Below are 27,932 nucleotides of genomic sequence, written 5' to 3'. Positions count from 1 at the left end.
GATGCTAGTAAAACTGCGACGTTTCTGCAACCTTCCCAATCGTCTCGCATATAAACTTTGGGTGCCAGCACACTTTCCGACGCATATGACATGTTCTAATTCACTTGGTACATTATGGTGCTGCACAAGTGGCAATAAACCACTAATTAAAACATAAAAAGTAAAAAAAGCTTGCTCCGTCGAGCCGGATTCGAACCAGCGACCTATGGATGTCCGCAGTTGGAACCTCTACAGTCCACCGCTTTACCAAATGAGCTATCGACGGAAGATGGCGGTACCAAGGCGCTGATTCATCCTTTATGCCGAAGAGATCGCAGGCAGTATTGCGGCTGACGAAATAACGAGAACCATGAAGCTGCATGACATTTTGTTACCCACTCACGCGTATTTACCACCGATGCAAGTAAAATGGCGACGTTTCAGCAACCTTTTCAATCGGCTCGCACATAAACTTTGGGTGCCAGCGCACTTTGTGTCGCGTATGAAATGTTCTAACTCACTTTGTATATTATGGTGCTGCACATGTGGCAATAAATCACTAATAAAACATGAAGCCTACAACAAAAAGATTGCTCCGTTAAGCCGGATTCGAACCAGCGACCTATAGATGTCCGTAGTTCGAACCTCTACAGTCCACCGTTCTACCAACTGAGCTATCGACGGAAGATGGCAGTACTACGGCGCTGATTCATCCTTTGCGCCGAAGGAATCGCAGGCAGTATAATGGCTGACGATATAACGAGACCCATGAAGCTGCATGACATTTACTTACCCACTCACGCGTATTTACCCTCGATGCTAGAAAAACGGCGAGGTTTCTGACCCCTTCCCAATCGTCTCGCATATAAACTTTGGGTGCCAGCACACTTCGCGACGCGTATGACATGTTCTAATTCACTTTGTACTATATGGTGCTGCACGTGTGGCAAAAAATCACTAATTAAAACATAAATAATACCACAAAAAAGCTTGCTCCGTCAAGCCGGATTTGAACCAGCGAGCTATAGATGTACGCAGTTAAAACCTATACAGTCCACCGCTTTACCAACTGAGCTATCGACGGAAGATGGCGGTACTACAGTGCTGATTCAACCTTTATACCGAAGGAATCGCAACCTGTATAGAGGCTGACGAAATAACGAGAACCATGAAGCTGCATGACATTTACTTACCCACTCACGCGAATTTACCCCCAATGCCAGTAAAATGGCGACGTTTCTGCAACCTTGCCAATCGTCTCGCATATAAACTTTGGGTGCCAGCACACTTTGTGACGCGTATGACATGTTCTAATTCACTTTGTACATTATGGTGCTGCACATGTGGCAATAAATCACTAAGTAAAACATAAGGAATACCACAAAAAAGCTTGCTCCGTCGAGCCGGATTCGAACCAGCGAGCTATAGATGTAAGCAGTTAAAACCTATACAGTCCACCGCTCTACCAACTGAGCTATTGACGGCAGATGGCAGTACTCCGGCGCTGATTCATCCTTTATGCCGAAGGAATCGCAGGCAGTATAGAGGCTGCCGAAATAACGAGAACCATGAAGCTGCATGACATTTAATTACCTTTTCATGCGTATTTTCCCCCGAGGCTAGTAAAATGGCGACGTTTCTGCAACCTTCCCAATCGTCTGGCATATAAACTTTGGGTGCCAGCACACTTCGCGACGCGTATGACAAGTTCTAATTCACTTTGTATATTATGGTGCTGCACATGTGGCAATAAATCACTAATAAAACATGAAGCCTACAACAAAAAGATTGCTCCGTTGAGCCGGATTCGAACCAGCGACCTATAGATGTCCGTAGTTCGAACCTCTACAGTCCACCGTTCTACCAACTGAGCTATCGACGGAAGATGGCAGTATTACGGCGCTGATTCATCCTTTGCGCCGAAGGAATCGCAGGCAGTATAATGGCTTACGATATAACGAGAACCATGAAGCTGCATGACATTATGTTACCCACTCACGCGTATTTACCACCGATGCAAGTAAAAGGGCGACGTTTCAGACACCTTCCCAATCGTCTCGCACATAAACTTTGGGTGCCAGCGCACTTTGTGACGCGTATGACATGTTCTAATTCACTTCATACATTAAGGTGCTGCACTTGTGGCAATAAATCACTAATTAAAACATAAACAATGCAACAAAAAGCTTGCTCCGTCGAGCCGGATTCGAACCAGCGACCTATGGATGTCCGCAGTTGTAACCTCTACAGTCCACCGCTCTACCAACTGAACCATCGACGGAAGATGGCGGTACTACGGTGCTGATTCATCCTTTATACCCAAGGAATCGCAGGCTGTATAGAGGCTGGCGAAATAACGAGAGCCATGAAGCTGCATGACATTTACTTACCCACTCATGCGTTTTTACACCCAATGCTAGTAAAATGGCGATGTTTCTGCAATCTTCCCAATCGTCTCGCATATAAACTTTGGGTGCCAGCACACTTTGTGTCGCGTATGACATGTTCTAATTCACTTTATACATTATCGTGCTGCACATGTGGCAATTATACACTAATTAAAACACAAAGAATAAAAAAAGTTTGCTCCGTCGAGCCGGATTCGAACCAGCGACCTATGGATGTCCGCAGTTGGAAGCTCTACAGTCCACCGATCTACCAACTGAGCTATCGACGGAAGATGGCGGTACCAAGGCGCTGATTCATCCTTTATGCCGACGGGATCGCAGGCAGTATTGAGGCTGACGAAATAACGTGAACCATGAAGCTGCATGACATTTAATTACCTTGTCACGCGTATTTACCCCCGATGCAAGTAAAATGGCGACGTTTCTACAACCTTCCCAATCTTCTCGCATATAAACTTTGGGTGCCAGCACACTTTGTGACGCGTATGACATGTTCTAATTCACTTCATACATTATGGTGCTGGTTTTGTGGCAATAAATCACTATATAAAACATAAAAAATACAACAAAAATCTTGCTCCGTCGAGCCGGATTCGAACCAGCGACCTATGGATGTCCGCAGTTGTAACCTCTACAGTCCACCGCTCTACCAACTGAGCTATCGACGGAAGATGGCGGTGCTACGGTGCTGATTCATCCTTTATACCGAAGGAATCGCAGGCAGTATAAATGCTGACGATATAACGAGAATCATGAAGCTGCATGACAATTTGTTACCCACTCACGCGTATTTACCACCGATGCAAGTAAAATGGCGACGTTTCAGCAACCTTCCCAATCGTCTCGCACATAAACTTTGGGTGCCAGCGCACTTTGCGTCGCGTATGACATGTTCTAATTCACATTGTACATTATGGTGCTGCACATGTGCCAATAAATCACAAATTAAAAAATAAAGACTACAACAAAAAGATTGCTCCGTTGAGCCGGATTCGAACCAGTGATCTATGGATGTCCGCAGTTTGAACCTGTACAGTCCACCGTTCTACCAACTGAGCTATCGATGGAAGATGGCAGTACTACGGCGCTGATTCATCCTTAATGCCGAAGGAATCGCAGGCAGTATAAAGGCTGACGATATAACGAGAACCATGAAGCTCCATGACATTTATTTACCCACTCACGCGTATTTACCCCCAATGCTAGTAAAATGGCGACGTTTCTGCAACCTTCCCAATCGTCTCGCATATAAACTTTGGGGGCCAGCACACTTTGTGTCGCGTATGACATGTTTTAATTCACTTTGTACATTATGGTGCTGCACATGTGGCAATAAATAACTAATTAAAACATAAAAAAAGCAAAAAAGGTTGCTCCGTCGAGCCGGATTCGAACCAGCGACCTATGGATGTCAGCAGTTCCAATCTCTACAGTCCACAGTTCTGCCAACTGAGCTATCAAAAAAAAGAGCTATCGACGGAAGATGGCAGTACTACGGCGCTGATTCATCCTTTTTGCCGAAGGAATCGCAGGCAGTATAAAGGCTGACGATATAACGAGAACCATGAAGCTGCATGACATTTACTTACCCACTCACGCGTATTTACCCCCGATGCTAGTAAAATGGCGACGTTTCTGCAACCTTCCCAATGGTCTCGCATATAAACTTTGGGTGCCAGCACACTTTGTGTCGCGCATGATATGTTTTATTTCACTTCGTATATTATGGTGCTGCACATGTGGCAATAAATCACTAATTAAAACATAAAGACTACAACAAAAACATCGCTCCGTCGAGCCGGATTCGAACCAGCGACCTATGGATGTCCGCAGTTCGAACATCTACAGTCCACCGTTCTACCAACTGAGATATCGACGGCAGATGGCGGTACTACGGCGCTGATTCATTCTTTATGCCGAAGGAATCGCAGGCAGTATAGAGGCTGACGAAATAACAAGAACCATGAAGCTGCAAGACATTTTGTTACCGATTCACGCGTATTTACCCCCGATGCAAGTAAAATGGCGACGTTTATGCAACCTTCCCAATCGTCTCGCATATAAGCTTTGGGTGTCAGCGCACTTTGCGTCGCGTATGACATGTTCTAATTCCTTTTGTATATTATGGTGCTGCACATGTGGCAGTAAATCACTAATTAAAACATAAAGACTACACCAAAAAGATTGCTAAGTTGAGCCGGATTCGAACCAGCGACCTATGGATGTCAGCAGTTCGAACCTCTACAGTCCACCGTTCTACCAACTGAGCTATCGACGGAAGATGGCAGTACTACGGCGCTGATTCATCCTTTATGCCGAAGGAATCGAAAGCAGTATAAAGGCTGATAATATAACGAGAACCATGAAGCTGCATGACATTTACTTGCCCACTTACGCGTATTTACCCCCGATGCTAGTAAAACGGCGACGTTTCTGCAACTTTCCCAATCGTCTCGCATATAAACTTTGGGTGCCAGCGCAATTTGCGTCGCGTATGACATGTTCCAGTTCACTTTGTATATTATGGTGCTGCACATGTGGCAATAAATAACTAATTTAAACATAAAGAATAAAAAAGGTGGCTCCGTCGAGCCGCATTTGAACCAGCGACCTATGGATGTCCGAAGTTCGAACCTCTACAGTCCACCGCTCTACCAACTGAGCTATCGACGGAAGATGGCGGTACTACGGCGCTGATTCATCCTTTATGCCGAATGAACAGCAGGCAATATAGAGGCTGACGAAATAACAAGAACCATGAAGCTGCATGACATTTTGTTACCCATTCACGCGTATTTACCCCCGATGCAAGTAAACTGGCGACGTTTATGCAACCTTCCGAATCGTCTCGCATATAAGCTTTGGGTGCCAGCGCACTTTGCGTCGCGTATGACATGTTCTAATTCACTTTGTATATTGTGGTTCGGCACATGTGGCAGTAAATCACTAATTAAAACATAAAGACTACACCAAAAAGATTGCTCAGTTGAGCCGGATTCGAACCCGCGACCTATGGATGTCCGCAGTTCGAACCTCTACAGTCCACCGTTCTACCAACTGAGCTATCGACGGAAGATGGCAGTACTACGGCGCTGATTCATCCTTTATGCCGAAGGAATCGAAGGCAGTATAAAGGCTGATAATATAACGAGAACCATGAAGCTGCATGACTTCTACTTACCCACTCACGCGTATTTACCCCCGATGCTCGTAAAACGGCGACGTTTCTGCAACTTTCCCATTCGTCTCGCATATAAAGTTTGGGTGCCAGCGCGATTTGCGTCGCGTATGACATGTTCTAGTTCACTTTGTATATTATGGTGCTGCACATGTGGCAATAAATCACTAATTAAAACATAAAAACTACAACAAAAAGATTGCTCCGTTGAGCCGGATTTGAACCAGCGACCTATGGATGTCCGCAGTTCGAACCTCTACAGTCTACCGTTCTACCAACTGAGCTATCGACGGAAGATGGCGGTACCACGGCGCTGATTCATCCGTTATATCGAAGGAATCGCAGGCAGTATCGCGGCTGACGAAATAACGAGAACCATGAAGCTGCATGACATTTAATTACCTTGTCACGCGTATTTACCCCCGATGCAAGTAAAATGGCGACGTTTCTACAACCTTCCCAATCTTCTCGCATATAAACTTTGGGTGCCAGCACACTTTGTGACGCGTATGACATGTTCTAATTCACTTCATACATTATGGTGCTGCTTTTGTGGCAATAAATCACTATATAAAACATAAAAAATACAACAAAAATCTTGCTCCGTCGAGCCGGATTCGAACCAGCGACCTATGGATGTCCGCAGTTGTAACCTCTACAGTCCACCGCTCTACCAACTGAGCTATCGACGGAAGATGGTGGTGCTACGGTGCTGATTCATCCTTTATACCGAAGGAATCGCAGGCAGTATAAATGCTGACGATATAACGAGAATCATGAAGCTGCATGACAATTTGTTACCCACTCACGCGTATTTACCACCGATGCAAGTAAAATGGCGACGTTTCAGCAACCTTCCCAATCGTCTCGCACATAAACTTTGGGTGCCAGCGCACTTTGCGTCGCGTATGACATGTTCTAATTCACAATGTACATTATGGTGCTGCACATGTGCCAATAAATCACTAATTAAAAAATAAAGACTACAACAAAAAGATTGCCCCGTTGAGCCGGATTCGAACCAGTGATCTATGGATGTCCGCAGTTTGAACCTGTACACTCCACCGTTCTACCAACTGAGCTATCGATGGAAGATGGCAGTACTACGGTGCTGATTCATCCTTAATGCCGAAGGAATCGCAGGCAGTATAAAGGCTGACGATATAACGAGAACCATGAAGCTCCATGACATTTATTTACCCACTCACGCGTATTTACCCCCAATGCTAGTAAAATGGCGACGTTTCTGCAACCTTCCCAATCGTCTCGCATATAAACTTTGGGGGCCAGCACACTTTGTGTCGCGTATGACATGTTTTAATTCACTTTGTACATTATGGTGCTGCACATGTGGCAATAAATAACTAATTAAAACATAAAAAAAGCAAAAAAGGTTGCTCCGTCGAGCCGGATTCGAACCAGCGACCTATGGATGTCAGTAGTTCCAATCTCTACAGTCCACAGTTCTGCCAACTGAGCTATCAAAAAAAAGAGCTATCGACGGAAGATGGCAGTACTACGGCGCTGATTCATCCTTTTTGCCGAAGGAATCGCAGGCAGTATAAAGGCTGACGATATAACGAGAACCATGAAGCTGCATGACATTTACTTACCCACTCACGCGTATTTACCCCCGATGCTAGTAAAATGGCGACGTTTCTGCAACCTTCCCAATGGTCTCGCATATAAACTTTGGGTGCCAGCACACTTTGTGTCGCGCATGATATGTTTTATTTCACTTCGTATATTATGGTGCTGCACATGTGGCAATAAATCACTAATTAAAACATAAAGACTACAACAAAAACATCGCTCCGTCGAGCCGGATTCGAACCAGCGACCTATGGATGTCCGCAGTTCGAACCTCTACAGTCCACCGTTCTACCAACTGAGCTATCGACGGAAGATGGCGGTACTACGGCGCTGATTCATCCTTTATGCCGAATGAACAGCAGGCAATATAGAGGCTGACGAAATAACAAGAACCATGAAGCTGCATGACATTTTGTTACCCATTCACGCGTATTTACCCCCGATGCAAGTAAACTGGCGACGTTTATGCAACCTTCCGAATCGTCTCGCATATAAGCTTTGGGTGCCAGCGCACTTTGCGTCGCGTATGACATGTTCTAATTCACTTTGTATATTGTGGTTCGGCACATGTGGCAGTAAATCACTAATTAAAACATAAAGACTACACCAAAAAGATTGCTCAGTTGAGCCGGATTCGAACCCGCGACCTATGGATGTCCGCAGTTCGAACCTCTACAGTCCACCGTTCTACCAACTGAGCTATCGACGGAAGATGGCAGTACTACGGCGCTGATTCATCCTTTATGCCGAAGGAATCGAAGGCAGTATAAAGGCTGATAATATAACGAGAACCATGAAGCTGCATGACTTCTACTTACCCACTCACGCGTATTTACCCCCGATGCTCGTAAAACGGCGACGTTTCTGCAACTTTCCCATTCGTCTCGCATATAAAGTTTGGGTGCCAGCGCGATTTGCGTCGCGTATGACATGTTCTAGTTCACTTTGTATATTATGGTGCTGCACAAGTGGCAATAAATCACTAATTAAAACATAAAAACTACAACAAAAAGATTGCTCCGTTGAGCCGGATTTGAACCAGCGACCTATGGATGTCCGCAGTTCGAACCTCTACAGTCTACCGTTCTACCAACTGAGCTATCGACGGAAGATGGCGGTACCACGGCGCTGATTCATCCGTTATATCGAAGGAATCGCAGGCAGTATCGCGGCTGACGAAATAACGAGAACCATGAAGCTGCATGACATTTAATTACCTTGTCACGCGTATTTACCCCCGATGCAAGTAAAATGGCGACGTTTCTACAACCTTCCCAATCTTCTCGCATATAAACTTTGGGTGCCAGCACACTTTGTGACGCGTATGACATGTTCTAATTCACTTCATACATTATGGTGCTGCTTTTGTGGCAATAAATCACTATATAAAACATAAAAAATACAACAAAAATCTTGCTCCGTCGAGCCGGATTCGAACCAGCGACCTATGGATGTCCGCAGTTGTAACCTCTACAGTCCACCGCTCTACCAACTGAGCTATCGAAGGAAGATGGTGGTGCTACGGTGCTGATTCATCCTTTATACCGAAGGAATCGCAGGCAGTATAAATGCTGACGATATAACGAGAATCATGAAGCTGCATGACAATTTGTTACCCACTCACGCGTATTTACCACCGATGCAAGTAAAATGGCGACGTTTCAGCAACCTTCCCAATCGTCTCGCACATAAACTTTGGGTGCCAGCGCACTTTGCGTCGCGTATGACATGTTCTAATTCACAATGTACATTATGGTGCTGCACATGTGCCAATAAATCACTAATTAAAAAATAAAGACTACAACAAAAAGATTGCCCCGTTGAGCCGGATTCGAACCAGTGATCTATGGATGTCCGCAGTTTGAACCTGTACACTCCACCGTTCTACCAACTGAGCTATCGATGGAAGATGGCAGTACTACGGTGCTGATTCATCCTTAATGCCGAAGGAATCGCAGGCAGTATAAAGGCTGACGATATAACGAGAACCATGAAGCTCCATGACATTTATTTACCCACTCACGCGTATTTACCCCCAATGCTAGTAAAATGGCGACGTTTCTGCAACCTTCCCAATCGTCTCGCATATAAACTTTGGGGGCCAGCACACTTTGTGTCGCGTATGACATGTTTTAATTCACTTTGTACATTATGGTGCTGCACATGTGGCAATAAATAACTAATTAAAACATAAAAAAAGCAAAAAAGGTTGCTCCGTCGAGCCGGATTCGAACCAGCGACCTATGGATGTCAGTAGTTCCAATCTCTACAGTCCACAGTTCTGCCAACTGAGCTATCAAAAAAAAGAGCTATCGACGGAAGATGGCAGTACTACGGCGCTGATTCATCCTTTTTGCCGAAGGAATCGCAGGCAGTATAAAGGCTGACGATATAACGAGAACCATGAAGCTGCATGACATTTACTTACCCACTCACGCGTATTTACCCCCGATGCTAGTAAAATGGCGACGTTTCTGCAACCTTCCCAATGGTCTCGCATATAAACTTTTGGTGCCAGCACACTTTGTGTCGCGTATGATATGTTTTATTTCACTTCGTATATTATGGTGCTGCACATGTGGCAATAAATCACTAATTAAAACATAAAGACTACAACAAAAACATCGCTCCGTCGAGCCGGATTCGAACCAGCGACCTATGGATGTCCGCAGTTCGAACATCTACAGTCCACCGTTCTACCAACTGAGATATCGACGGCAGATGGCGGTACTACGGCGCTGATTCATTCTTTATGCCGAAGGAATCGCAGGCAGTATAGAGGCTGACGAAATAACAAGAACCATGAAGCTGCAAGACATTTTGTTACCGATTCACGCGTATTTACCCCCGATGCAAGTAAAATGGCGACGTTTATGCAACCTTCCCAATCGTCTCGCATATAAGCTTTGGGTGCCAGCGCACTTTGCGTCGCGTATGACATGTTCTAATTCCTTTTGTATATTATGGTGCTGCACATGTGGCAGTAAATCACTAATTAAAACATAAAGACTACACCAAAAAGATTGCTAAGTTGAGCCGGATTCGAACCAGCGACCTATGGATGTCAGCAGTTCGAACCTCTACAGTCCACCGTTCTACCAACTGAGCTATCGACGGAAGATGGCAGTACTTCGGCGCTGATTCATCCTTTATGCCGAAGGAATCGAAAGCAGTATAAAGGCTGATAATATAACGAGAACCATGAAGCTGCATGACATTTACTTACCCACTTACGCGTATTTACCCCCGATGCTAGTAAAACGGCGACGTTTCTGCAACTTTCCCAATCGTCTCGCATATAAACTTTGGGTGCCAGCGCAATTTGCGTCGCGTATGACATGTTCCAGTTCACTTTGTATATTATGGTGCTGCACATGTGGCAATAAATCACTAATTAAAACATAAAAAAAGCAAAAAAGGTTGCTCCGTCGAGCCGGATTCGAACCAGCGACCTATGGATGTCAGCAGTTCCAATCTCTACAGTCCACAGTTCTGCCAACTGAGCTATCAAAAAAAAGAGCTATCGACGGAAGATGGCAGTACTACGGCGCTGATTCATCCTTTTTGCCGAAGGAATCGCAGGCAGTATAAAGGCTGACGATATAACGAGAACCATGAAGCTGCATGACATTTACTTACCCACTCACGCGTATTTACCCCCGATGCTAGTAAAATGGCGACGTTTCTGCAACCTTCCCAATGGTCTCGCATATAAACTTTGGGTGCCAGCACACTTTGTGTCGCGCATGATATGTTTTATTTCACTTCGTATATTATGGTGCTGCACATGTGGCAATAAATCACTAATTAAAACATAAAGACTACAACAAAAACATCGCTCCGTCGAGCCGGATTCGAACCAGCGACCTATGGATGTCCGCAGTTCGAACATCTACAGTCCACCGTTCTACCAACTGAGATATCGACGGCAGATGGCGGTACTACGGCGCTGATTCATTCTTTATGCCGAAGGAATCGCAGGCAGTATAGAGGCTGACGAAATAACAAGAACCATGAAGCTGCAAGACATTTTGTTACCGATTCACGCGTATTTACCCCCGATGCAAGTAAAATGGCGACGTTTATGCAACCTTCCCAATCGTCTCGCATATAAGCTTTGGGTGTCAGCGCACTTTGCGTCGCGTATGACATGTTCTAATTCCTTTTGTATATTATGGTGCTGCACATGTGGCAGTAAATCACTAATTAAAACATAAAGACTACACCAAAAAGATTGCTAAGTTGAGCCGGATTCGAACCAGCGACCTATGGATGTCAGCAGTTCGAACCTCTACAGTCCACCGTTCTACCAACTGAGCTATCGACGAAAGATGGCAGTACTACGGCGCTGATTCATCCTTTATGCCGAAGGAATCGAAAGCAGTATAAAGGCTGATAATATAACGAGAACCATGAAGCTGCATGACATTTACTTGCCCACTTACGCGTATTTACCCCCGATGCTAGTAAAAGGGCGACGTTTCTGCAACTTTCCCAATCGTCTCGCATATAAACTTTGGGTGCCAGCGCAATTTGCGTCGCGTATGACATGTTCCAGTTCACTTTGTATATTATGGTGCTGCACATGTGGCAATAAATAACTAATTTAAACATAAAGAATAAAAAAGGTGGCTCCGTCGAGCCGCATTTGAACCAGCGACCTATGGATGTCCGAAGTTCGAACCTCTACAGTCCACCGCTCTACCAACTGAGCTATCGACGGAAGATGGCGGTACTACGGCGCTGATTCATCCTTTATGCCGAATGAACAGCAGGCAATATAGAGGCTGACGAAATAACAAGAACCATGAAGCTGCATGACATTTTGTTACCCATTCACGCGTATTTACCCCCGATGCAAGTAAACTGGCGACGTTTATGCAACCTTCCGAATCGTCTCGCATATAAGCTTTGGGTGCCAGCGCACTTTGCGTCGCGTATGACATGTTCTAATTCACTTTGTATATTGTGGTTCGGCACATGTGGCAGTAAATCACTAATTAAAACATAAAGACTACACCAGAAAGATTGCTCAGTTGAGCCGGATTCGAACCCGCGACCTATGGATGTCCGCAGTTCGAACCTCTACAGTCCACCGTTCTACCAACTGAGCTATCGACGGAAGATGGCAGTACTACGGCGCTGATTCATCCTTTATGCCGAAGGAATCGAAGGCAGTATAAAGGCTGATAATATAACGAGAACCATGAAGCTGCATGACTTCTACTTACCCACTCACGCGTATTTACCCCCGATGCTCGTAAAACGGCGACGTTTCTGCAACTTTCCCATTCGTCTCGCATATAAAGTTTGGGTGCCAGCGCGATTTGCGTCGCGTATGACATGTTCTAGTTCACTTTGTATATTATGGTGCTGCACATGTGGCAATAAATCACTAATTAAAACATAAAAACTACAACAAAAAGATTGCTCCGTTGAGCCGGATTTGAACCAGCGACCTATGGATGTCCGCAGTTCGAACCTCTACAGTCTACCGTTCTACCAACTGAGCTATCGACGGAAGATGGCGGTACCACGGCGCTGATTCATCCGTTATATCGAAGGAATCGCAGGCAGTATCGCGGCTGACGAAATAACGAGAACCATGAAGCTGCATGACATTTAATTACCTTGTCACGCGTATTTACCCCCGATGCAAGTAAAATGGCGACGTTTCTACAACCTTCCCAATCTTCTCGCATATAAACTTTGGGTGCCAGCACACTTTGTGACGCGTATGACATGTTCTAATTCACTTCATACATTATGGTGCTGCTTTTGTGGCAATAAATCACTATATAAAACATAAAAAATACAACAAAAATCTTGCTCCGTCGAGCCGGATTCGAACCAGCGACCTATGGATGTCCGCAGTTCTAACCTCTACAGTCCACCGCTCTACCAACTGAGCTATCGACGGAAGATGGCGGTGCTACGGTGCTGATTCATCCTTTATACCGAAGGAATCGCAGGCAGTATAAATGCTGACGATATAACGAGAATCATGAAGCTGCATGACAATTTGTTACCCACTCACGCGTATTTACCACCGATGCAAGTAAAATGGCGACGTTTCAGCAACCTTCCCAATCGTCTCGCACATAAACTTTGGGTGCCAGCGCACTTTGCGTCGCGTATGACATGTTCTAATTCACATTGTACATTATGGTGCTGCACATGTGCCAATAAATCACTAATTAAAAAATAAAGACTACAACAAAAAGATTGCCCCGTTGAGCCGGATTCGAACCAGTGATCTATGGATGTCCGCAGTTTGAACCTGTACACTCCACCGTTCTACCAACTGAGCTATCGATGGAAGATGGCAGTACTACGGTGCTGATTCATCCTTAATGCCGAAGGAATCGCAGGCAGTATAAAGGCTGACGATATAACGAGAACCATGAAGCTCCATGACATTTATTTACCCACTCACGCGTATTTACCCCCAATGCTAGTAAAATGGCGACGTTTCTGCAACCTTCCCAATCGTCTCGCATATAAACTTTGGGGGCCAGCAAACTTTGTGTCGCGTATGACATGTTTTAATTCACTTTGTACATTATGGTGCTGCACATGTGGCAATAAATAACTAATTAAAACATAAAAAAAGCAAAAAAGGTTGCTCCGTCGAGCCGGATTCGAACCAGCGACCTATGGATGTCAGTAGTTCCAATCTCTACAGTCCACAGTTCTGCCAACTGAGCTATCAAAAAAAAGAGCTATCGACGGAAGATGGCAGTACTACGGCGCTGATTCATCCTTTTTGCCGAAGGAATCGCAGGCAGTATAAAGGCTGACGATATAACGAGAACCATGAAGCTGCATGACATTTACTTACCCACTCACGCGTATTTACCCCCGATGCTAGTAAAATGGCGACGTTTCTGCAACCTTCCCAATGGTCTCGCATATAAACTTTGGGTGCCAGCACACTTTGTGTCGCGTATGATATGTTTTATTTCACTTCGTATATTATGGTGCTGCACATGTGGCAATAAATCACTAATTAAAACATAAAGACTACAACAAAAACATCGCTCCGTCGAGCCGGATTCGAACCAGCGACCTATGGATGTCCGCAGTTCGAACATCTACAGTCCACCGTTCTACCAACTGAGATATCGACGGCAGATGGCGGTACTACGGCGCTGATTCATTCTTTATGCCGAAGGAATCGCAGGCAGTATAGAGGCTGACGAAATAACAAGAACCATGAAGCTGCAAGACATTTTGTTACCGATTCACGCGTATTTACCCCCGATGCAAGTAAAATGGCGACGTTTATGCAACCTTCCCAATCGTCTCGCATATAAGCTTTGGGTGCCAGCGCACTTTGCGTCGCGTATGACATGTTCTAATTCCTTTTGTATATTATGGTGCTGCACATGTGGCAGTAAATCACTAATTAAAACATAAAGACTACACCAAAAAGATTGCTAAGTTGAGCCGGATTCGAACCAGCGACCTATGGATGTCAGCAGTTCGAACCTCTACAGTCCACCGTTCTACCAACTGAGCTATCGACGGAAGATGGCAGTACTTCGGCGCTGATTCATCCTTTATGCCGAAGGAATCGAAAGCAGTATAAAGGCTGATAATATAACGAGAACCATGAAGCTGCATGACATTTACTTACCCACTTACGCGTATTTACCCCCGATGCTAGTAAAACGGCGACGTTTCTGCAACTTTCCCAATCGTCTCGCATATAAACTTTGGGTGCCAGCGCAATTTGCGTCGCGTATGACATGTTCCAGTTCACTTTGTATATTATGGTGCTGCACATGTGGCAATAAATCACTAATTAAAACATAAAAACTACAACAAAAAGATTGCTCCGTTGAGCCGGATTTGAACCAGCGACCTATGGATGTCCGCAGTTCTAACCTCTAGAGTCCACCGTTCTACCAACTGAGCTATCGACGGAAGATGGCAGTACTACGGCGCTGATTCATCCTTTATGCCGAAGGAATCGAAGGCAGTATAAAGGCTGATGATATAACGAGAACCATGAAGCTGCATGACATTTACTTACCCCCTCACGCGTATTTACCCCCGATGCTAGTAAAACGGCGACGTTTCTGCAACCTTCCCAATCGTCTCGCATATAAACTTTGGGTGCCAGCACACTTCGCGACGCGTATGACATGTTCTAATTCACTTTGTATATTATGGTGCTGCACATGTGGCAATAAATCAATAATTAAAACATGAAGAATAAATAAAGCTTTATCCGTCGAGCCGGATTCGAACCAGCGACCTATGGATGTCCACAGTTGAAACCTCTATAGCCCACCGCGCTACCAACTGAGCTATCGACGGAAGATGTCGGTACCACGGCGCTGACTCATCCGTTATATCGAAGGAATCGCAGGCAGTATTGAGGCTGACGAACTAACGAGAACCGTGAAGCTCCATGACATTTATTTACCCACTCACGCGTATTTACCCCCGATGCTAGTAAAACGGCGACGTTTCTGCAACCTTCCCAATCGTCTTGCATATAAACTTTGGGTGCCAGCACACTTTGCGACGCGCATGACATGTTCTAATTCACATTGTACATTATGGTGCTGCACATGTGCCAATAAATCATTAATTAAAAAATAAAGACTACAACAAAAAGATTGCTCCGTTGAGCCGGATTCGAACCAGCAACCTATGGATGTCCGCAGTTCGAACCTCTACAGTCCACAGTTCTACCAACTGAGCTATCGACGGAAGATGGCAGTACTACGGTGCTGATTTATCCTTTATGCCGAAGGAATCGCAGGCAGTATAAAGGCTGACAATATAACGAGAACCATGAAGCTGCATGATATTTACTTACCCACTCACGCGTATTTACCCCCGATGCTAGTAAAACTGCGACGTTTCTGCAACCTTCCCAATCATCTCACACATAAAATTTGAGTGCCAGCGCACTTTGCGTCGCGTATGACATGTTTTAATTCACATTGTACATTATGGTGCTGCACATGTGCCAATAAATCACTAAATAAAAAATAAAGACTATAACAGAAAGATTGCTCCGCTGAGCCGGATTCGAACCAGTGATTTATGGATGTCCGCAAATTGAACCTGTACAGTCCACCGTTCTACCAACTGAGCTATCGATGGAAGATGGCAGTACTACGGCGCTGATTCATCCTTAATGCCGAAGGAGTCGCAGGCAGTATAAAGGCTGACGATATAACGAGAACCATAAAGCTCCATGACATTTATTTACCCACTCACGCGTATTTACCCCCAATGCTAGTAAAACGGCGACGTTTCTGCAACCTTCCCAATCGTCTCGCATATAAACTTTGGGTGCCAGCACACTTTGCGACGCGTATGACATGTTCTAATTAACTTTGTACGTTATGGTGCTGCACATGTGGCAATAAATAACTAATTAAAACATAAAGAATAAAAAAGGTGGCTCCGTCGAGCCGCATTTGAACCAGCGACCTATGGATGTCCGAAGTTCGAACCTCTACAGTCCACCGCTCTACCAACTGAGCTATCGACGGAAGATGGCGGTACTACGGCGCTGATTCATCCTTTATGCCGAATGAACAGCAGGCAATATAGAGGCTGACGAAATAACAAGAACCATGAAGCTGCATGACATTTTGTTACCCATTCACGCGTATTTACCCCCGATGCAAGTAAATTGGCGACGTTTATGCAACCTTCCGAATCGTCTCGCATATAAGCTTTGGGTGCCAGCGCAATTTGCGTCGCGTATGACATGTTCTAATTCACTTTGTATATTATGGTTCGGCACATGTGGCAGTAAATCACTAATTAAAACATAAAGACTACACCAAAAAGATTGCTCAGTTGAGCCGGATTCGAACCCGCGACCTATGGATGTCCGCAGTTCGAACCTCTACAGTCCACCGTTCTACCAACTGAGCTATCGACGGAAGATGGCAGTACTACGGCGCTGATTCATCCTTTATGCCGAAGGAATCGAAGGCAGTATAAAGGCTGATAATATAACGAGAACCATGAAGCTGCATGACTTTTACTTACCCACTCACGCGTATTTACCCCCGATGCTAGTAAAACGGCGACGTTTCTGCAACTTTCCCATTCGTCTCGCATATAAAGTTTAGGTGCCAGCGCGATTTGCGTCGCGTATGACATGTTCTAGTTCACTTTGTATATTATGGTGCTGCACATGTGGCAATAAATCACTAATTAAAACATAAAAACTACAACAAAAAGATTGCTCCATTGAGCCGGATTTGAACCAGCGACCTATGGATGTCCGCAGTTCGAACCTCTACAGTCCACCGTTCTACAAACTGAGCTATCGACGGAAGATGGCGGTACCACGGCGCTGATTCATCCGTTATATCGAAGGAATCGCAGGCAGTATTGAGGCTGACGAACTAACGAGAACCATGAAGCTCCATGACCATTATTTACCCCCTCACGCGTATTTACCCCCGATGCTAGTAAAACGGCGACGTTTCTGCAACCTTCCCAATCGTCTCGCATATAAACTTTGGGTGCCAGCACACTTTGCGACGCGTATGACATGTTCTAAGTAACTTTGTACATTATGGTGCTGCACATGTGGCAATAAATAACTAATTAAAACCAAAAAATAAAAAAGGTGGCTCCGTCGAGCCGGATTCAAACCAGCGACCTATGGATGTCCGCAGTTCGAACCTCTACAGTCCACCGCTCTACCAACTGAGCTATCGACGGAAGATGGCGGTACCACGGCGCTGATTCATCCTTTATGCCGAAGGGATCGCAGGCAGTATTGAGGCTGACGAAATAACGAGAACCATGAAGCTGCATGACATTTAATTACCTTCTCACGCGTATTTACCCCCGATGCTAGTAAAATGGCGACATTTCTGCAACCTCCCCAATCGTCTCAGATATAAACTTTGGGTGCCAGCACACTTTGTGTCGCGTATGACATGTTTTAATTCACTTTGTACATTATGGTGCTGCACATGTGGCAATACATAACTAATTAAAACATAAAAAATCAAAAAAGGTTGCTCCGTCGAGCCGGATTCGAACCAGCGACCTATCGATGTCCGCAGTTCGAATCTCTACAGTCCACAGTTCTGCCAACTGAGCTATCGACGGAAGATGGCAGTACTACGGCGCTGATTCATCTTTTTGCCGAAGGAATCGCAGGCAGTATAAAGGCTGACGATATAACGAGAACCATGAAGCTGCATGACATTTACTTACCCACTCACGCGTATTTACCCCCGATGCTAGTAAAATGGCGACGTTTCTGCAACCTTCCCAATCGTCTCGCATATAAACTTTGGGTGCCAGCACACTTTGTGTCGCGTATGATATGTTTTATTTCACTTCGTATTTATGGTGCTGCACATGTGGCAATAAATCACTAATTAAAGCATAAAGACTACAACAAAAACATCGCTCCGTCGAGCCGGATTCGAACCAGCGACCTATGGATGTCCGCAGTTCGAACCTCTACAGTCCACCGTTCTACCAACTGAGATATCGACGGCAGATGGCGGTACTACGGCGCTGATTCATCCTTTATGCCGAAGGAATCGCAGGCAGTATAGAAGCTGACGAAATAACAAGAACCATGAAGCTGCAGGACATTTTGTTACCCATTCAGACGTATTTACCCCCGATGCAAGTAAAATGGCGACGTTTATGCAACCTTCCCAATCGTCTCGCATATAAGCTTTGGGTGTCAGCGCACTTTGCGTCGCGTATGACATGTTCTAATTCACTTTGTATATTATGGTGCTGCACATGTGGCAGTAAATCACTAATTAAAACATAAAGACTATACCAAAAAGATTGCTCAGTTGAGCCGGATTCGAACCAGCGACCTATGGATGTCCGCAGTTCGAACCTCTACAGTCCACCGTTCTACCAACTGAGCTATCGACGGAAGATGGCAGTACTACGGCGCTGATTCATCCTTTATGCCAAAGGAATCGAAGGCAGTATAAAGGCTGATAATATAACGAGAACCATGAAGCTGCATGACATTTACTTACCCATTCACGCGTATTTACCCCCGATGCTAGTAAAACTGCGACGTTTCTGCAACCTTCCCAATCATCTCACACATAAAATTTGAGTGCCAGCGCACTTTGCGTCGCGTATGACATGTTTTAATTCACATTGTACATTATGGTGCTGCACATGTGCCAATAAATCACTAAATAAAAAATAAAGACTATAACAGAAAGATTGCTCCGCTGAGCCGGATTCGAACCAGTGATTTATGGATGTCCGCAAATTGAACCTGTACAGTCCACCGTTCTACCAACTGAGCTATCGATGGAAGATGGCAGTACTACGGCGCTGATTCATCCTTAATGCCGAAGGAGTCGCAGGCAGTATAAAGGCTGACGATATAACGAGAACCATAAAGCTCCATGACATTTATTTACCCACTCACGCGTATTTACCCCCAATGCTAGTAAAACGGCGACGTTTCTGCAACCTTCCCAATCGTCTCGCATATAAACTTTGGGTGCCAGCACACTTTGCGACGCGTATGACATGTTCTAATTAACTTTGTACGTTATGGTGCTGCACATGTGGCAATAAATAACTAATTAAAACATAAAGAATAAAAAAGGTGGCTCCGTCGAGCCGCATTTGAACCAGCGACCTATGGATGTCCGAAGTTCGAACCTCTACAGTCCACCGCTCTACCAACTGAGCTATCGACGGAAGATGGCGGTACTACGGCGCTGATTCATCCTTTATGCCGAATGAACAGCAGGCAATATAGAGGCTGACGAAATAACAAGAACCATGAAGCTGCATGACATTTTGTTACCCATTCACGCGTATTTACCCCCGATGCAAGTAAATTGGCGACGTTTATGCAACCTTCCGAATCGTCTCGCATATAAGCTTTGGGTGCCAGCGCAATTTGCGTCGCGTATGACATGTTCTAATTCACTTTGTATATTATGGTTCGGCACATGTGGCAGTAAATCACTAATTAAAACATAAAGACTACACCAAAAAGATTGCTCAGTTGAGCCGGATTCGAACCCGCGACCTATGGATGTCCGCAGTTCGAACCTCTACAGTCCACCGTTCTACCAACTGAGCTATCGACGGAAGATGGCAGTACTACGGCGCTGATTCATCCTTTATGCCGAAGGAATCGAAGGCAGTATAAAGGCTGATAATATAACGAGAACCATGAAGCTGCATGACTTTTACTTACCCATTCACGCGTATTTACCCCCGATGCTAGTAAAACGGCGACGTTTCTGCAACTTTCCCAATCGTCTCGCATATAAACTTTGGGTGCCAGCACACTTTGTGTCGCGTATGATATGTTTTATTTCACTTCGTATTTATGGTGCTGCACATGTGGCAATAAATCACTAATTAAAGCATAAAGACTACAACAAAAACATCGCTCCGTCGAGCCGGATTCGAACCAGCGACCTATGGATGTCCGCAGTTCGAACCTCTACAGTCCACCGTTCTACCAACTGAGATATCGACGGCAGATGGCGGTACTACGGCGCTGATTCATCCTTTATGCCGAAGGAATCGCAGGCAGTATAGAGGCTGACGAAATAACAAGAACCATGAAGCTGCAGGACATTTTGTTACCCATTCAGACGTATTTACCCCCGATGCAAGTAAAATGGCGACGTTTATGCAACCTTCCCAATCGTCTCGCATATAAGCTTTGGGTGTCAGCGCACTTTGCGTCGCGTATGACATGTTCTAATTCACTTTGTATATTATGGTGCTGCACATGTGGCAGTAAATCACTAATTAAAACATAAAGACTATACCAAAAAGATTGCTCAGTTGAGCCGGATTCGAACCAGCGACCTATGGATGTCCGCAGTTCGAACCTCTACAGTCCACCGTTCTACCAACTGAGCTATCGACGGAAGATGGCAGTACTACGGCGCTGATTCATCCTTTATGCCAAAGGAATCGAAGGCAGTATAAAGGCTGATAATATAACGAGAACCATGAAGCTGCATGACATTTACTTACCCATTCACGCGTATTTACCCCCGATGCTAGTAAAACGGCGACGTTTCTGCAACTTTCCCAATCGTCTCGCATATAAACTTTGGGTGCCAGCGCAATTTGCGTCGCGTATGACAAGTTCTAGTTCACTTTGTATATTATGGTGCTGCACATGTGGCAATAAATCACTAATTAAAACATAAAAACTACAACAAAAAGATTGCTCCGTTGAGCGGGATTTGAAGCAGCGACCTATGGATGTCCGCAGTTCGAACCTCTACAGTCCACCGTTCTACCAACTGAGCTATCGACGGAAGATGGCAGTACTACGGCGCTGATTCATCCTTTATGCCGAAGGAATCGAAGGCAGTATAAAGGCTGATGATATAACGAGAACCATGAAGCTGCATGACATTTGCTTACCCCCTCACGCGTATTTACCCCCGATGCTAGTAAAACGGCGACGTTTCTGCAACCTTCCCAATCGTCTCGCATATAAACTTTGGGTGCCAGCACACTTCGCGACGCGTATGACATGTTCTAATTCACTTTGTATATTATGGTGCTGCACATGTGGCAATAAATCAATAATCAAAACATGAAGAATAAAAAAAGCTTTATCCGTCGAGCCGGATTCGAACCAGCGACCTATGGATGGTCACAGTTGGAAACTCTATAGCCCACCGCTCTACCAACTGATTTATCGACGGAAGATGTCGGTACCACGGCGCTGATTCATCCGTTATATCGAAGGAATCGCAGGCAGTATTGAGGCTGACGAACTTACGAGAACCATGAAGCTCCATGACATTTATTTACCCACTCACGCGTATTTAACCCCGATGCTAGTAAAACGGCGACGTTTCTGCAACCTTCCCAATCGTCTCGCATATAAACTTTGGGTGCCAGCACACTTTGCGACGCGTATGACATGTTCTAGTTCACATTGTACATTATGGTGCTGCACATGTGCCAATAAATCATTAATTAAAAAATAAAGACTACAACAGAAAGATTGCTCCGTTGAGCCGGATTCGAACCAGCGACCTATGGATGTCCGCAGTTCGAACCTCTACAGTCCACAGTTCTACCAACTGAGCTATCGACGGAAGATGGCAGTACTACGGTGCTGATTCATCCTTTATGCCGAAGGAATCGCAGGCAGTATAAAGGCTGACGATATAACGAGAACCATGAAGCTGCATGATATTTACTTACCCACTCACGCGTATTTACCCCCGATGCTAGTAAAACTGCGACGTTTCTGCAACCTTCGCAATCATCTCACACATAAAATTTGAGTGCCAGCGCACTTTGCGTCGCGTATGACATGTTTTAATTCACATTGTACATTATGGTGCTGCACATGTGCCAATAAATCACTAAATAAAAAATAAAGACTACAACAAGAAGATTGCTCCGCTGAGCCGGATTCGAACCAGTGATTTATGGATGTCCGCAGTTTGAACCTGTACAGTCCACCGTTCTACCAACTGAGCTATCGATGGAAGATGGCAGTACTACGGCGCTGATTCATCCTTAATGCCGAAGGAGTCGAAGGCAGTATAAAGGCTGACGATATAACGAGAACCATAAAGCTCCATGACATTTATTTACCCACTCACGCGTATTTACCCCCAATGCTAGTGAAACGGCGACGTTTCTGCAACCTTCCCAATCATCTCGCATATAAACTTTGGGTGCCAGCACACTTTGCGACGCCTATGACATGTTCTAATTAACTTTGTACGTTATGGTGCTGTACATGTGGCAATAAATAACTAATTAAAACATAAAGAATAAAAAAGGTGGCTCCGTCGAGCCGGATTTGAACCAGCGACCTATGGATGTCCGCAGTTCGAACCTCTACAGTCCACCGCTCTACCAACTGAGCTATCGACGGAAGATGGCGGTACTACGGCGCTGATTCATCCTTTATGCCGAAGGAACAGCAGGCAATATAGATGCTGACGAAATAACAAGAACCATGAAGCTGCATGACATTTTGTTACCCATTCACGCGTATTTACCCCCGATGCAAGTAAATTGGCGACGTTTATGCGACCTTCCCAATCGTCTCGCATATAAGCTTTGGGTGCCAGCGCACTTTGCGTCGCGTATGACATGTTCTAATTCACTTTGTATATTATGGTTCGGCACATGTGGCAGTAAATCACTAATTAAAACATAAAGACTACACCAAAAAGATTGCTCAGTTGAGCCGGATTCGAACCCGCGACCTATGGATGTCCGCAGTTCAAACCTCTACAGTCCACCGTTCTACCAACTGAGCTATCGACGGAAGATGGCAGTACTACGGCGCTGATTCATCCTTTATGCCGAAGGAATCGAAGGCAGTATAAAGGCTGATAATATAACGAGAACCATGAAGCTGCATGACTTTTACTTACCCACTCACGCGTATTTACCCCCGATGCTAGTAAAACGGCGACGTTTCTGCAACTTTCCCAATCGTCTCGCATATAAACTTTGGGTGCCAGCGCAATTTGCGTCGCGTATGACATGTTCTAGTTCACTTTGTATATTATGGTGCTGCACATGTGGTAATAAATCACTAATTAAAACATGAAAACTACAACAAAAAGATTGCTCCGTTGAGCCGGATTTGAACCAGCGACCTATGGATGTCCGCAGTTCGAACCTCTACAGTCCACCGTTCTACCAACTGAGCTATCGACGGAAGATGGCGGTACCAGGGCGCTGATTCATCCTTTATGCCGAAGGGATCGCAGGCAGTATTGAGGCTGACGAAATAACGAGAACCATGAAGCTGCATGACATTTAATTACCTTCTCACGCGTATTTACCCCCGATGCTAGTAAAATGGCGACATTTCTGCAACCTTCCCAATCGTCTCGGATATAAACTTTGGGTGCCAGCACACTTTGTGTCGCGTATGACATGTTTTAATTCACTTTGTACATTATGGTGCTGCACATGTGGCAATAAATAACTAATTAAAACATAAAAAATCAAAAAAGGTTGCTCCGTCGAGCCGGATTCGAACCAGCGACCTATCGATGTCGGCAGTTCGAATCTCTACAGTCCACAGTTCTGCCAACTGAGCTATCGACGGAAGACGGCAGTACTACGGCGCTGATTCATCTTTTTGCCGAAGGAATCGCAGGCAGTATAAAGGCTGACGATATAACGAGAAGCATGAAGCTGCATGACATTTACTTACCCACTCACGCGTATTTACCCCCGATGCTAGTAAAATGGCGACGTTTCTGCAACCTTCCCAATCGTCTCGCATATAAACTTTGGGTGCCAGCACACTTTGTGTCGCGTATGATATGTTTTATTTCACTTCGTATATTATGGTGCTGCACATGTGGCAATAAATCACTAATTAAAGCATAAAGACTACAACAAAAACATCGCTCCGTCGAGCCGGATTCGAACCAGCGACCTATGGATGTCCGCAGTTGGAACCTCTACAGTCCACCGCTCTACCAACTGAACTATCGAAGGAAGATGGCGGTACCAAGGCGCTGATTTATCCTTTATGCCGACGGGATCGCAGGCAGTATTGAGGCTGACGAAATAACCAGAACCATGAAGCTGCATGACATTTAATTACCTTCTCACGCGTATTTACTCCCGATGCTAGTAAAATGGCGACGTTTCTATAACCTTCCCAATCGTCTCGCATATAAACATTGGGTGCCAGCACAGTTTGTGACGCGTATGACATGCTCTAATTCACTTTACACATTATGGTGCTGCACAAGTGGCAATAAATAACTAATTAAAACATAAAGAATGAAAAAGCTTGCTCCGTCGAGCCGGATTCGAACCAGCGAGCAATAGATGTACGCAGTTAAAACCTATACAGTCCACCGCTCTACCAACTGGGCTATCGACGGCAGATGGCGGTACTCAGGCGCTGATTCATCCTTTATGCCGAAGGAATCGCAGGCAGTATAGAGGCTGACGATATAACGAAAACCATGAAGCTGCATGACACTTACTTACCCACTCACGCGTATTTACCCCCGATGCTAGTAAAATTGCGACGTTTGTGCAACCTTCCCAATCGTCTCGCATATAAACTTTGGGTGCCAGCACACTCTGTGTCGCGTATGACATGTTTTATTCACTTTGTACGTTATGGTGCTGCATATGTGGCAATAAATCACTAATAAAACATGAAGAAAAAAAAAGATTGCTCCGTTGAGCCGGATTCGAACCAGCGACCTATGGATATCCACAGTTCGAACCTTGACAGTCCACCGTTCTAACAACTGAGCTATCGACGGAAGATGGCAGTACTACGGCACTGATTCATCCTTTATGCCGAAAGAATCGCAGGCAGTATAAAGGCTGACGATATAACGAGAACCATGAAGCTGCATGACAATTACTTACCCACTCACGCGTATTTACCCCCAAATCTAGTAAAATGGCGACGTTTCTGCAACCTTCCCAATCGTTTCGCATATAAACTTTGGGTGCCAGCTTACTTTTTGACGCGTCTGACGTGTTTTAATTCACTTTATACATTATGGTGCTGCACATGTGGCAATAAATCACTGAATAAAACATAAAGAATACCACAAAAAAGCTTGCTTCGTCGAGCCGGATTCGAACCAGCGACCTATGGATGTACGCAGTTAAAACCTATACAGTCCACCGCTCTACCAACTGAGCTATCGACGGCAGGTGGCGGTACTCCTGCGCTGATTCATCCTTTATTCCGAAGGAATCGCAGGCAGTATTTAGGCTGACGAAATAACGAGAACTATGAAGCTGCATGACATTTAATTACCTTCTCACGCGTATTTACCCCCGATGCTAGTAAAATGGCGACAATTCTACAACCTTCCCAATCATCTTACATGTAATCTTTGGGTGCCAGGACACTTTATGTCGCGTATGACATGTTTTATTCACTTTGTACGTTATGGTGCTGCACATGTGGAAATAAATCACTAGTAAACCTTAAGAAAAAAACAAAAAGATTGCTCCGTTGAGCCGGATTCGAACCAGCGACCTATGGATGCCCGCAGTTCGAACCTCGACAGTCCACCGTTCTACCAACTGAGCTATCGACGGAAGATGGCAGTACTACGGCGCTGATTCATACTTTATGACGAAGGAATCGAAGGCAGTATAATGGCTGACGATATAACGAGAACCATGAAGCTGTATGACATTTGCTTACCCACTCACGCGTATTTACCCCCGATGCTAGTAATACTGCGACGTTTCTGCAACCTTCCCAATCGTCTCGCATATAACCTTTGCGTGCCAGCACACTTCGCGACGCGTATGACATGTTCTAATTCACTTTGTACATTATGGTGCTGCACATGTGGCAATAAATCACTAATTAAAACATGAAGAATAAAAAAACTTGCTCCGTCGAGCCGGATTCGAACCAGCGAGCTATAGATGTAAGCAGTTAAAACTTATACAGTCCACCGCTCTACCAACTGAGCTATCGACGGCAGATGGCAGTACTCCGGCGCTGATTCATCCTTTATGCCGACGGGATCGCAGGCAGTATTGAGGCTGACGAAATAACCAGAACCATGAAGCTGCATGACATTTAATTACCTTCTCACGCGTATTTACTCCCGATGCTAGTAAAATGGCGACGTTTCTATAACCTTCCCAATCGTCTCGCATATAAACATTGGGTGCCAGCACAGTTTGTGACGCGTATGACGTGTTTTAATTCACTTTATACATTATGGTGCTGCACATGTGGCAATAAATCACTGAATAAAACATAAAGAATACCACAAAAAAGCTTGCTTCGTCGAGCCGCATTCGAACCAGCGACCTATGGATGTACGCAGTTAAAACCTATACAGTCCACCGCTCCAGCAACTGAGCTATCGACAGAAGATGGCGGTACTACAGTGCTGATTCAACCTTTATGCCGAAGGAGTCGCAGGCTGTATAGAGGCTGACGAAATAACGAGAACCATGAAGCTGCATGACATTTACTTACCCAGTCACGCGTATTTACCCCCGACGCTAGTAAAATTGCGACGTTTCTGCAACCTTCCCAATCGTCCCGCATATAAACTTTGGGTGCCAGCACACTTTGTGACGCGTATGACATGTTCTAATTCACTTCATACCATATGGTGCGGCACATGTGGCAATATATCACTAAATAAAACATAAAGAATACCACAAAAAAGCTTGCTCCGTCGAGCCGGATTCGAACCAGCGAGCTATAGATGTAAGCAGTTAAAACTTATACAGTCCACCGCTCTACCAACTGAGCTATCGACGGCAGATGGCAGTACTCCGGCGCTGATTCATCCTTTATGCCGAAGGAATCGCAGGCAGTATAGAGGCTGACGAAATAACGAGAACCATAAAGCTGCATGACATATAATTACCTTTTCATGCGTATTTTCCCCCGAGGCTAGTAAAATGGCGACGTATCTACAACCTTCCCAATCGTCTCGCATATAAACTTTGGGTGCCAGCACACTTTGTGACGCGTATGACATGTTCTAATTCACTTCATACCATATGGTGCTGCACTTGTGGCACAAAATCACTAAATAAAACATAAACAATACAACAGAAAGCTTGCTCCGTCGAGCCGCATTCGAACCAGCGACCTATGGATGTCCGCAGTTGTAACCCCTACAGTCCACCGCTCTACCAACTGAGCTATCGACGGAAGATAGATATCAAGAGATATCATCCTTTATACCGAAGGAATCGCAGGCTGTATAGAGGCTGACGAAATAACGAGAAACATGAAGCTGCATGACATATCTTACCCACTCACGCGTATTTACTCC

The 27,932-nt window shown here is 45.0% G+C and overlaps 1 protein-coding gene and 38 non-coding genes across 39 annotated transcripts in view; all 39 read right to left on the bottom strand.

Annotated features, from left to right (window-relative positions):
* The window catches only part of LOC142803787 (uncharacterized), a 373,950-nt gene that overhangs the window by 307,847 nt on the left and 38,171 nt on the right, over positions 1–27,932 (bottom strand). The gene's annotated exons all lie outside the window — the stretch shown is intronic.
* Positions 176–265, bottom strand: TRNAY-GUA (transfer RNA tyrosine (anticodon GUA)). The gene is given in 2 exon segments: positions 176–211; positions 229–265. It is a non-coding gene; the product is annotated as a tRNA-Tyr (tRNA).
* Positions 574–663, bottom strand: TRNAY-GUA (transfer RNA tyrosine (anticodon GUA)). Its single transcript is given in 2 exon segments — positions 574–609; positions 627–663. It is a non-coding gene; the product is annotated as a tRNA-Tyr (tRNA).
* TRNAY-GUA (transfer RNA tyrosine (anticodon GUA)) lies at positions 1,772–1,861 on the bottom strand. Its single transcript is given in 2 exon segments — positions 1,772–1,807; positions 1,825–1,861. It is a non-coding gene; the product is annotated as a tRNA-Tyr (tRNA).
* TRNAY-GUA (transfer RNA tyrosine (anticodon GUA)) lies at positions 2,171–2,260 on the bottom strand. Its single transcript is given in 2 exon segments — positions 2,171–2,206; positions 2,224–2,260. It is a non-coding gene; the product is annotated as a tRNA-Tyr (tRNA).
* TRNAY-GUA (transfer RNA tyrosine (anticodon GUA)) lies at positions 2,567–2,656 on the bottom strand. Its single transcript is given in 2 exon segments — positions 2,567–2,602; positions 2,620–2,656. It is a non-coding gene; the product is annotated as a tRNA-Tyr (tRNA).
* TRNAY-GUA (transfer RNA tyrosine (anticodon GUA)) lies at positions 2,966–3,055 on the bottom strand. The gene is given in 2 exon segments: positions 2,966–3,001; positions 3,019–3,055. It is a non-coding gene; the product is annotated as a tRNA-Tyr (tRNA).
* Positions 4,177–4,266, bottom strand: TRNAY-GUA (transfer RNA tyrosine (anticodon GUA)). Its single transcript is given in 2 exon segments — positions 4,177–4,212; positions 4,230–4,266. It is a non-coding gene; the product is annotated as a tRNA-Tyr (tRNA).
* On the bottom strand, positions 4,971–5,060 carry TRNAY-GUA (transfer RNA tyrosine (anticodon GUA)). The gene is given in 2 exon segments: positions 4,971–5,006; positions 5,024–5,060. It is a non-coding gene; the product is annotated as a tRNA-Tyr (tRNA).
* TRNAY-GUA (transfer RNA tyrosine (anticodon GUA)) lies at positions 5,769–5,858 on the bottom strand. The gene is given in 2 exon segments: positions 5,769–5,804; positions 5,822–5,858. It is a non-coding gene; the product is annotated as a tRNA-Tyr (tRNA).
* Positions 6,168–6,257, bottom strand: TRNAY-GUA (transfer RNA tyrosine (anticodon GUA)). Its single transcript is given in 2 exon segments — positions 6,168–6,203; positions 6,221–6,257. It is a non-coding gene; the product is annotated as a tRNA-Tyr (tRNA).
* On the bottom strand, positions 7,379–7,468 carry TRNAY-GUA (transfer RNA tyrosine (anticodon GUA)). The gene is given in 2 exon segments: positions 7,379–7,414; positions 7,432–7,468. It is a non-coding gene; the product is annotated as a tRNA-Tyr (tRNA).
* Positions 8,177–8,266, bottom strand: TRNAY-GUA (transfer RNA tyrosine (anticodon GUA)). Its single transcript is given in 2 exon segments — positions 8,177–8,212; positions 8,230–8,266. It is a non-coding gene; the product is annotated as a tRNA-Tyr (tRNA).
* TRNAY-GUA (transfer RNA tyrosine (anticodon GUA)) lies at positions 8,576–8,665 on the bottom strand. The gene is given in 2 exon segments: positions 8,576–8,611; positions 8,629–8,665. It is a non-coding gene; the product is annotated as a tRNA-Tyr (tRNA).
* On the bottom strand, positions 9,787–9,876 carry TRNAY-GUA (transfer RNA tyrosine (anticodon GUA)). The gene is given in 2 exon segments: positions 9,787–9,822; positions 9,840–9,876. It is a non-coding gene; the product is annotated as a tRNA-Tyr (tRNA).
* Positions 10,998–11,087, bottom strand: TRNAY-GUA (transfer RNA tyrosine (anticodon GUA)). Its single transcript is given in 2 exon segments — positions 10,998–11,033; positions 11,051–11,087. It is a non-coding gene; the product is annotated as a tRNA-Tyr (tRNA).
* Positions 11,792–11,881, bottom strand: TRNAY-GUA (transfer RNA tyrosine (anticodon GUA)). Its single transcript is given in 2 exon segments — positions 11,792–11,827; positions 11,845–11,881. It is a non-coding gene; the product is annotated as a tRNA-Tyr (tRNA).
* On the bottom strand, positions 12,590–12,679 carry TRNAY-GUA (transfer RNA tyrosine (anticodon GUA)). Its single transcript is given in 2 exon segments — positions 12,590–12,625; positions 12,643–12,679. It is a non-coding gene; the product is annotated as a tRNA-Tyr (tRNA).
* TRNAY-GUA (transfer RNA tyrosine (anticodon GUA)) lies at positions 12,989–13,078 on the bottom strand. The gene is given in 2 exon segments: positions 12,989–13,024; positions 13,042–13,078. It is a non-coding gene; the product is annotated as a tRNA-Tyr (tRNA).
* On the bottom strand, positions 14,200–14,289 carry TRNAY-GUA (transfer RNA tyrosine (anticodon GUA)). The gene is given in 2 exon segments: positions 14,200–14,235; positions 14,253–14,289. It is a non-coding gene; the product is annotated as a tRNA-Tyr (tRNA).
* TRNAY-AUA (transfer RNA tyrosine (anticodon AUA)) lies at positions 15,394–15,483 on the bottom strand. The gene is given in 2 exon segments: positions 15,394–15,429; positions 15,447–15,483. It is a non-coding gene; the product is annotated as a tRNA-Tyr (tRNA).
* On the bottom strand, positions 15,793–15,882 carry TRNAY-GUA (transfer RNA tyrosine (anticodon GUA)). The gene is given in 2 exon segments: positions 15,793–15,828; positions 15,846–15,882. It is a non-coding gene; the product is annotated as a tRNA-Tyr (tRNA).
* On the bottom strand, positions 16,587–16,676 carry TRNAY-GUA (transfer RNA tyrosine (anticodon GUA)). The gene is given in 2 exon segments: positions 16,587–16,622; positions 16,640–16,676. It is a non-coding gene; the product is annotated as a tRNA-Tyr (tRNA).
* On the bottom strand, positions 17,779–17,868 carry TRNAY-GUA (transfer RNA tyrosine (anticodon GUA)). Its single transcript is given in 2 exon segments — positions 17,779–17,814; positions 17,832–17,868. It is a non-coding gene; the product is annotated as a tRNA-Tyr (tRNA).
* On the bottom strand, positions 18,175–18,264 carry TRNAY-GUA (transfer RNA tyrosine (anticodon GUA)). The gene is given in 2 exon segments: positions 18,175–18,210; positions 18,228–18,264. It is a non-coding gene; the product is annotated as a tRNA-Tyr (tRNA).
* TRNAY-GUA (transfer RNA tyrosine (anticodon GUA)) lies at positions 18,572–18,661 on the bottom strand. Its single transcript is given in 2 exon segments — positions 18,572–18,607; positions 18,625–18,661. It is a non-coding gene; the product is annotated as a tRNA-Tyr (tRNA).
* On the bottom strand, positions 19,765–19,854 carry TRNAY-GUA (transfer RNA tyrosine (anticodon GUA)). Its single transcript is given in 2 exon segments — positions 19,765–19,800; positions 19,818–19,854. It is a non-coding gene; the product is annotated as a tRNA-Tyr (tRNA).
* On the bottom strand, positions 20,562–20,651 carry TRNAY-GUA (transfer RNA tyrosine (anticodon GUA)). Its single transcript is given in 2 exon segments — positions 20,562–20,597; positions 20,615–20,651. It is a non-coding gene; the product is annotated as a tRNA-Tyr (tRNA).
* TRNAY-GUA (transfer RNA tyrosine (anticodon GUA)) lies at positions 22,155–22,244 on the bottom strand. Its single transcript is given in 2 exon segments — positions 22,155–22,190; positions 22,208–22,244. It is a non-coding gene; the product is annotated as a tRNA-Tyr (tRNA).
* Positions 22,949–23,038, bottom strand: TRNAY-GUA (transfer RNA tyrosine (anticodon GUA)). The gene is given in 2 exon segments: positions 22,949–22,984; positions 23,002–23,038. It is a non-coding gene; the product is annotated as a tRNA-Tyr (tRNA).
* TRNAY-GUA (transfer RNA tyrosine (anticodon GUA)) lies at positions 23,747–23,836 on the bottom strand. The gene is given in 2 exon segments: positions 23,747–23,782; positions 23,800–23,836. It is a non-coding gene; the product is annotated as a tRNA-Tyr (tRNA).
* TRNAY-GUA (transfer RNA tyrosine (anticodon GUA)) lies at positions 24,143–24,232 on the bottom strand. The gene is given in 2 exon segments: positions 24,143–24,178; positions 24,196–24,232. It is a non-coding gene; the product is annotated as a tRNA-Tyr (tRNA).
* Positions 24,541–24,630, bottom strand: TRNAY-GUA (transfer RNA tyrosine (anticodon GUA)). Its single transcript is given in 2 exon segments — positions 24,541–24,576; positions 24,594–24,630. It is a non-coding gene; the product is annotated as a tRNA-Tyr (tRNA).
* Positions 25,329–25,418, bottom strand: TRNAD-GUC (transfer RNA aspartic acid (anticodon GUC)). Its single transcript is given in 2 exon segments — positions 25,329–25,364; positions 25,382–25,418. It is a non-coding gene; the product is annotated as a tRNA-Asp (tRNA).
* TRNAY-GUA (transfer RNA tyrosine (anticodon GUA)) lies at positions 25,729–25,818 on the bottom strand. Its single transcript is given in 2 exon segments — positions 25,729–25,764; positions 25,782–25,818. It is a non-coding gene; the product is annotated as a tRNA-Tyr (tRNA).
* On the bottom strand, positions 26,125–26,214 carry TRNAD-GUC (transfer RNA aspartic acid (anticodon GUC)). The gene is given in 2 exon segments: positions 26,125–26,160; positions 26,178–26,214. It is a non-coding gene; the product is annotated as a tRNA-Asp (tRNA).
* On the bottom strand, positions 26,520–26,609 carry TRNAY-GUA (transfer RNA tyrosine (anticodon GUA)). Its single transcript is given in 2 exon segments — positions 26,520–26,555; positions 26,573–26,609. It is a non-coding gene; the product is annotated as a tRNA-Tyr (tRNA).
* TRNAY-GUA (transfer RNA tyrosine (anticodon GUA)) lies at positions 27,320–27,409 on the bottom strand. The gene is given in 2 exon segments: positions 27,320–27,355; positions 27,373–27,409. It is a non-coding gene; the product is annotated as a tRNA-Tyr (tRNA).
* Positions 27,719–27,808, bottom strand: TRNAY-GUA (transfer RNA tyrosine (anticodon GUA)). The gene is given in 2 exon segments: positions 27,719–27,754; positions 27,772–27,808. It is a non-coding gene; the product is annotated as a tRNA-Tyr (tRNA).

This window comes from Rhipicephalus microplus, chromosome 3 (genome assembly GCF_043290135.1).
Source record: "Rhipicephalus microplus isolate Deutch F79 chromosome 3, USDA_Rmic, whole genome shotgun sequence".
In the NCBI taxonomy this organism is placed as follows: domain Eukaryota; kingdom Metazoa; phylum Arthropoda; class Arachnida; order Ixodida; family Ixodidae; genus Rhipicephalus; species Rhipicephalus microplus.
The sequence above is the reverse complement of the archived record's forward strand: the minus strand, read 5'-3'. Positions and strand labels throughout refer to the sequence as shown.